Below are 6783 nucleotides of genomic sequence, written 5' to 3'. Positions count from 1 at the left end.
TTGGATCTGAGTAAAAAGAGTAATTTTTCTCTCATACTTGAGAAAATGGGCTAAGTGTGGAGGTGTGGGCACTATATCCTCTGAGCACAGAAGACCTGCCCAAGAGACAGAAATAGAGAGATAGACACAAGGGACAGAGAAGCTCTTGGTGACACAGGAGCCTCTGACTCCCATTGACCCTAAAACCAGCTTTACTTGTCCTTCATGTGCTTTGATTATATGGGCCAATAAAACCTTCTTTTCATTTAAACTAATTAAAATAAAATACAATTTCTGTCACTCACATCCAAAGATTTACAATTAAAAATGCGTCATCAAGTGCAGAGTTACTCATTGACTTTGGTACAAACAGGCATTAAAATTTTTATTAGTAAGACAAAAAGATCTATGAGTGTAAATATGGCCATTAGCATCGAAGGCCAACTACTAATTCTTTGAATAATGTGGAATGAGTAAAACGTGGGCTAAAGAACCACTTGGGAAAACAAACTCAAAGGGGTCATAGTAGCATGGTCAGTGAGAAAGCCCTGGGCACTAGACGATTCTAGCTTCCAGCAAACAAGGCAACAGGCCCTACAAGGAGTTATGAGCACAGAGAAATGTTTAAAACTGAGAACAATCCCAAGATAGAAGGAAAGGCTGTCCAGTGTTATAGAGGATCTAGCTCTGAAAAGATTTGGAGAATTTGCCCCATTTATTGGAATCTTCAAAGTGGGAAGCCAAAAATTGAAACAGGTAGGCAAAGAGTAGGAATGGAAATTGATACATTAGAATGTTTCCAATATTTAAACTTCTCAAAATATAATGTGAGGATTCAGATTTCAGGGATCAGACAAAATGAATATCCTTTGTATCCTCCATTATCTGCATAGTGATCTTTCCTTAGTATCTCCCTCAGTATCTCATCTCTGTAATCTCCAACTACTTTTGTTTTTCTTCTCTCACTTCCTCTCTTCCCCTTCCTTCTCTCTCTCTTACTCTCTCTCTCTCTCTCTCTGTGATTTTTCATTTTGTTTGTGCACTCTGCATTTCTCTCCTCTCTCTAGGTGCTATTATTGAGTTTGGGCAACAGGTAACTGTGAATCGATGCCTTGGCTGGATGATGGTGACAGAGAATGTAATGAAGGGCTGGCTTCCATAACTGGCTAAGAAAAAGTGAAGAGTGAAAAGGTGCATTTGCCCTCAATCGCATTCTGCTCATTCATAAATATTCCAGTCCTAATGCTTTTATTAGTAATTCACCAAGTGACATCAGCTCTTTGCTCTGAATTCAGCTCACCAGATATGTTTTGACCTTTAACTTTGTACTAGAATTCTTCTGTGAAAAATGCTGGGAGCTTAGAAATGACCAAGACCTTTGTCTTTAAAGAGTTAGCTCATGTCTAGTGAGAGAGATGGATTTTCTCCTATGCGGTGTGAAGGATGGACGTGAAGGATGGGTGTGAAGGACAGGTGTGAAGGATGGGTATGAAGGGGACACCAGGGGAGGTAAGTGATGGCACAGTTGCTTGGAAGAATGCAGTGTGGGTTTGGGAGAGGAAACTACAATTTCTTTTTTATTCCCAGTTTACTGGGAAATATGGACAGTGAGAGGTAAGATATTACATAATAATCAAAAATGTGATTGCCCAACCCTAGCGATCCAGAAATAGAGAAAGAAACAGCACTGATGTCTGAGAAAGCCTGAGCCTTGTATCTGTGGTGAAAAATGTCAACGATAAAACTTTAAAAAAACTTTTCATATCCCATATATGGAAATGGTTCTTTGGGCTTCTGTTATTCTTGGATAGCAAAGTTTACGTGACCAGGGACTTAGTTGCAATTAGCAGTCTAATACAGTGTCAGCACACATAGGGCAGAATTCAGGGGTGCGTTGTATGACTTGAGAGGCACTACAATCTGAATTAAGGAAATGTCAGTTATCTGTTTTGCAAGTTCAAAATACTTTATCTGGCTACACAACAGGAAATCACAGCCCTCACCATGCCTTATATACTGCTGCCCTAGAAATTCCCCTATGGTCCCCTTAGAGATCTGATTTCCTAGTGTCCTTCTATCCCTGTTGTTTTTTTCTCTTCATTCATTTATCCTTCTGTCATTTATTCAGTTAATAAACATAAAGGGGGCATGGACTCTGTGCCAGGAACTGGGATTGGGTTTATCTTTTAGGGTGATCCACCTTGGGGAGGTGTGCTCCAGTACTTCCCTTGATCATTTCCTCCCAGATATTGGTACCTCTCTTTTGGTTTGCATATAAACCATGTAGAAAGGAACTGTGTCTCTGGTTCCCTCTATGTCTGTTTTTATCCCATCAATTTGTTTACTGCATCTCATTCTTAAGGGGACACTCACTCCCAGGGATGTACAAGTGATTGCCTCCTTAAATGTTGTATTCTAGGCTCCCAAACCTAGTTCTGGTGCTGTACTGCATACATATTTACTCTCTATTTCCCCTCTACTTTGACTGTCAAATCCACACCACCTAGGAACTGCTGCCTTCTGCAGTCCTCACCAAACCTCTGATAGGGAGTCTTTGAGCTAGAGACACAATAGTTGCACTTCTGGGTTATGGACCCTGTTTCTCCCACCCAAACTACTGTCATCTGAAAATTGTTTGCATACCTTACCAACCAGGCTGTGTGTGTATATGGATTACTCATTAAGCTAGCTACTACATGATCAAATTTTTAGTGCAAATACTTCATGAGCCTCTAGTGATCTTAAGCTCTCCCTGCACAATCAGTTGTTATCAAATATGAACATTCCCTTTTTGTACAGTTGTCTTTGTCCAGAATGATCATTTGTACTTGCAAGGTAGCTCTTATGGTAGGACAAGCAACCACCTACTTACAAAGAGAAAAGCAGCCTTCATCCATTAACCCTTTCATTTGATTAATCCATTAAAAATTGTGTTAAATCTTAGTAATGCCTCATTTCAAGGTGTATTCTTTGCAATGAAGTAAATCCTTACAAGTAAGTAGAAAACAACAGAGAAAAATTAGATTGTAAGATTAAAGTCACTAGACCAAAATTGTGTACTCTATTATTTTTCATTAGTGTTTGTATTCTCGTGTATGTTTTAGATGCTCTGGATATTAAAGAAATATTTCTTTTCCTGTGAAATACACATAAAATTGTCAACCTAGAGATATGTTACTATAGATAGGATTACTATAGCTAGACTGGAGTTTAGTAATCTCTTATTTTTTTTCCTTTATGGAACCATATAAAGGGAAATAGAGCAAGTCAAAACCATACATGTTTGGAGATAGGTTATATTCTTGGTTATTTGTTAACTGGATTTTGGTCTTACATGTATCAATTAATTTTCTTTGTGTGTTACCTTCCTGCTATGTAAAATGAGATGGAACATCATAATCTGTGGTCTCTAAGGTTCCTCCCAGCATTACAAATGAGTGTATATTAGAATGTACATTAGTATGGGGGGTGGACTATCAATATTCCCATCACAGTTTAAATTCTTCTATGTAGCCTAGGGAAAGAGGAATAGAAAATGTTTTAAATGTGAGAAAATGTTAATATAAAACATAATAGTGTTGAGATAAATTTTTAAAGGTAAAATCACAATTCTTAAATAAATAAAAATAAACACAAATAAAATACTTTAATCAATAAATGTGGGGACCATTAGGTCAAAGGCTAATCCACAGAACACACTTGTATAGGTTGTTAGGAATGCTGAAATGAATTCACAGAGATAGATGCAATGTGATCACTGTTCTCAGAGTACAAATCAATCACATTCCACTGCACAGAAATTATGTCATGTCTATGGGCAAGAATCATTTGCATTATCAACAATTTTCTACAAATTACAAAATTATGCAATAGTTCAAAAGTAATGAGAGGTGGAGATACCCTGAAAAGTGCACTAGACAGGCCACATAGTAATTCATTTCACCCCCATTGCAAAGTCTTCAACATTCTTTCCTGACAATGGTATGTGAAATCACAAATGTTAATTAGAAAACACGGTTATACATGTGTTGCAACAGTGTGAATATAATTTTTTCCTTTCATATTGAAACTATTGAAAGGAGAAAGAGAAATTATGCACATGATTTCATGAAAAGAGCCACTTTACCTTATCAATTTATAGGTTTTTTTCCAGCTTTACTGAAATATAATTGAAAAATAAAAGCTCTACATATTAAGGAGTATAACCTGATGTTTTGATGTGTGAATATATATGTATACACACATTGTAAAATGATCACAGTGGTCAAGCTAATTAACATATTCATCATCCCACATAGTTTCCATCCCATTTATTTATTCATTTATTTATTTTTGTGGTGAAAACATTTAATATCCACCCTTTCAGCAAATTTTAAGTACACACTACAGTATTCAAATTGCTATATATTAGGTCTCCAAAACTTATTCATACTGGATAAATGTAACTTTGTACCCTTTGACCAATATCTCCCCATTTTCGCCTCCTTTCAGCTCAACCAACTCTCTTTATGCTTCTGTGAGTTTGGCTATTTTAGATTCCACATAAGTTTTATCATGCAGTATTTGTCTTTCTGTGTCTGGCTTATTTCACTTAGCTTATCCTCCGGGTACATCCAAAATGTTTGCTTTTCCAATGGCACTGCCTCTACTTGTGACTTGGGGAAAAAAGGACATTATTACATACAGGTGTCATATTTTGACCCAATCTTTCTTCTGGCCCCATCCTACCATTCATCTCAAATGCTACGCTACTGTCTAGTGTTGTCATCTAGACAAAAACAGACGTCACTTTTTTAAATCCACATTTTACTAAATTAAACAACATTTTATAAATAGGAAAGGGCAAAATATGTGGCCCATATTTTTATTCATTACTACTATGTACTGAATGTTTATTCCCATCCAGAATTCATATGTTGGTGAATATAGGGGTTACCCAATGTTATGGTATTTGGAGGAAGAACATTAGGCAGGTAATTAGGTTTACATGAAGTCTTTAGAGTGGTGCCTCCCATGACGGGATTAGGGCCCTTATACGAAGAGGAAGAGACCAGAGCTCTCTTTCTGCCCTGGGAGGATATAGCAAGAAGATAGCCATCTGCTAACCAGGAAGAGGGCCCTCATCAGGAACCATATCAGCCAGCACTTTGATCTAGGACTTCCCAGCCTCCAGAACTGTGAGAAATAAATATCTGGTGTTTAAGCCACCCACTTTGTGGTATTTCGTTATAGCAGCTCAAGCTGACTGAGACAACTACCCTTTTGAAATTATTCTAGCATTAAAAAGTTAATCATTAATGGAAGAATTCTTTTTCTGGACTGCGGTAGTAGTTACACAAATCTATAGGTGGGATAAATGACATGGAACCATACACATGCAAGTATACACAAATGAGTGCAAATATAAACCAGCAAAACTGAATAAGGTCTTTAGCCTAACAATATGGCACCAGTGCCAATTTTCTGGTTTTAATATTATATTTCAGTTAGATAAAATGTCAATATTGGGGGAGGTTGGGTAAAGGGCCCAAGGACTCTACATACTATAATATTTTTGCAACCTCTTGTGAGTCTAATAGTTATTTTTTTTAAAGTTTAATGAAAGGTAATCATGAGTTGAAAACATAATTAGGCAATTGATTGGTAGAATGTGTTATAAGGTTTTTAGTGGGCATTTCTAGAAGATTAGTACAAGAACACAAAAGTCTGTTAATTAAAGAGAGAGTGAGAAGATGTAGTTATTGATGTATGGAAGCTCTTAATCTGCTAAAGGTAGAAAAAGAAGTAGTAAACAAAGTCAAAGGATTAGAAATTGGCCTACATTTTTCTTTTCTTCCATATTTACCACCTGTCTATTTCAATATTTGTGGATTTCCCTGAAATCTCCATTTTGTTTCCTGACGAGACCAGTAATATCACAGTACTCCCATCTCAAATGACTAAAACTCCTCACTTTAATCACTTTAACCACTTTAACCACTTCTCAACTTTAATCACTTGGAACACTTGTCTTAAAGGATATTAATAGATTAGATACAAAGTTTATATTTATATAATTGATATTGGACAGGCCAAATTAATCAGGTTTGTTTTCTTCCTCTTTAAAAGTTTGTTAATATGCTCAAGTAATTATGAATTTCCAAGGGGGGAGGGGAAGATAATAGTTCTCCACCCCGCTCTTCCTGATGGTGGAGTTTAATGAGACACAACACCCGTTTTCCCAAGTTTCTTTGGGCCAGACAGTATTGTAATTTTCAGTCAAAATCAATCACAGTCAAAATCTATATTCAAAGTAATGAGTTATTGCCCTCATTTCAGGGAATTTCTGCAGTGGGACAATATCTAAATTTGTCTCTGTTACACACTATCTTTTTGGCACTTTACCTGCAAAATAGCCCTAGTCATGCAATTGAAGGGGAAGTTGTTATCTCATTCATAATCATAAAATGAAGTGAATAGTGGCTGATTTTGTGTTTTTAACAGCTTACTCATTCTACTGGGCAAATGACCACAGAGGTTAATGTCTTGACTATAAAATTGATTCCAGAGACTTCACTCTCTGTTCTACAGATATTGCAAGGTGAAGAAGTGCTATTGACTGTTCATATTCTCCAGCTTATAAACCAAATTTGCAAAATGCTTTAGCTTTGACAATTTTAGGGTGATTTACCACGGTCTATTATTACCCCAAAAACTGTCTTAGTACATCCACGGGTGCTGCAAACTTCATTCTGGGAGAATGATGTGAAAATGTTCTCTTAATCAATTGTCAATACATGGAGAGGAATGACTTGTACGGCAAGC

The sequence above is a fragment of the Lemur catta genome, chromosome 1 (genome assembly GCF_020740605.2).
Source record: "Lemur catta isolate mLemCat1 chromosome 1, mLemCat1.pri, whole genome shotgun sequence".
Classification (NCBI taxonomy): domain Eukaryota; kingdom Metazoa; phylum Chordata; class Mammalia; order Primates; family Lemuridae; genus Lemur; species Lemur catta.
This window is presented reverse-complemented; position numbering follows the sequence as displayed.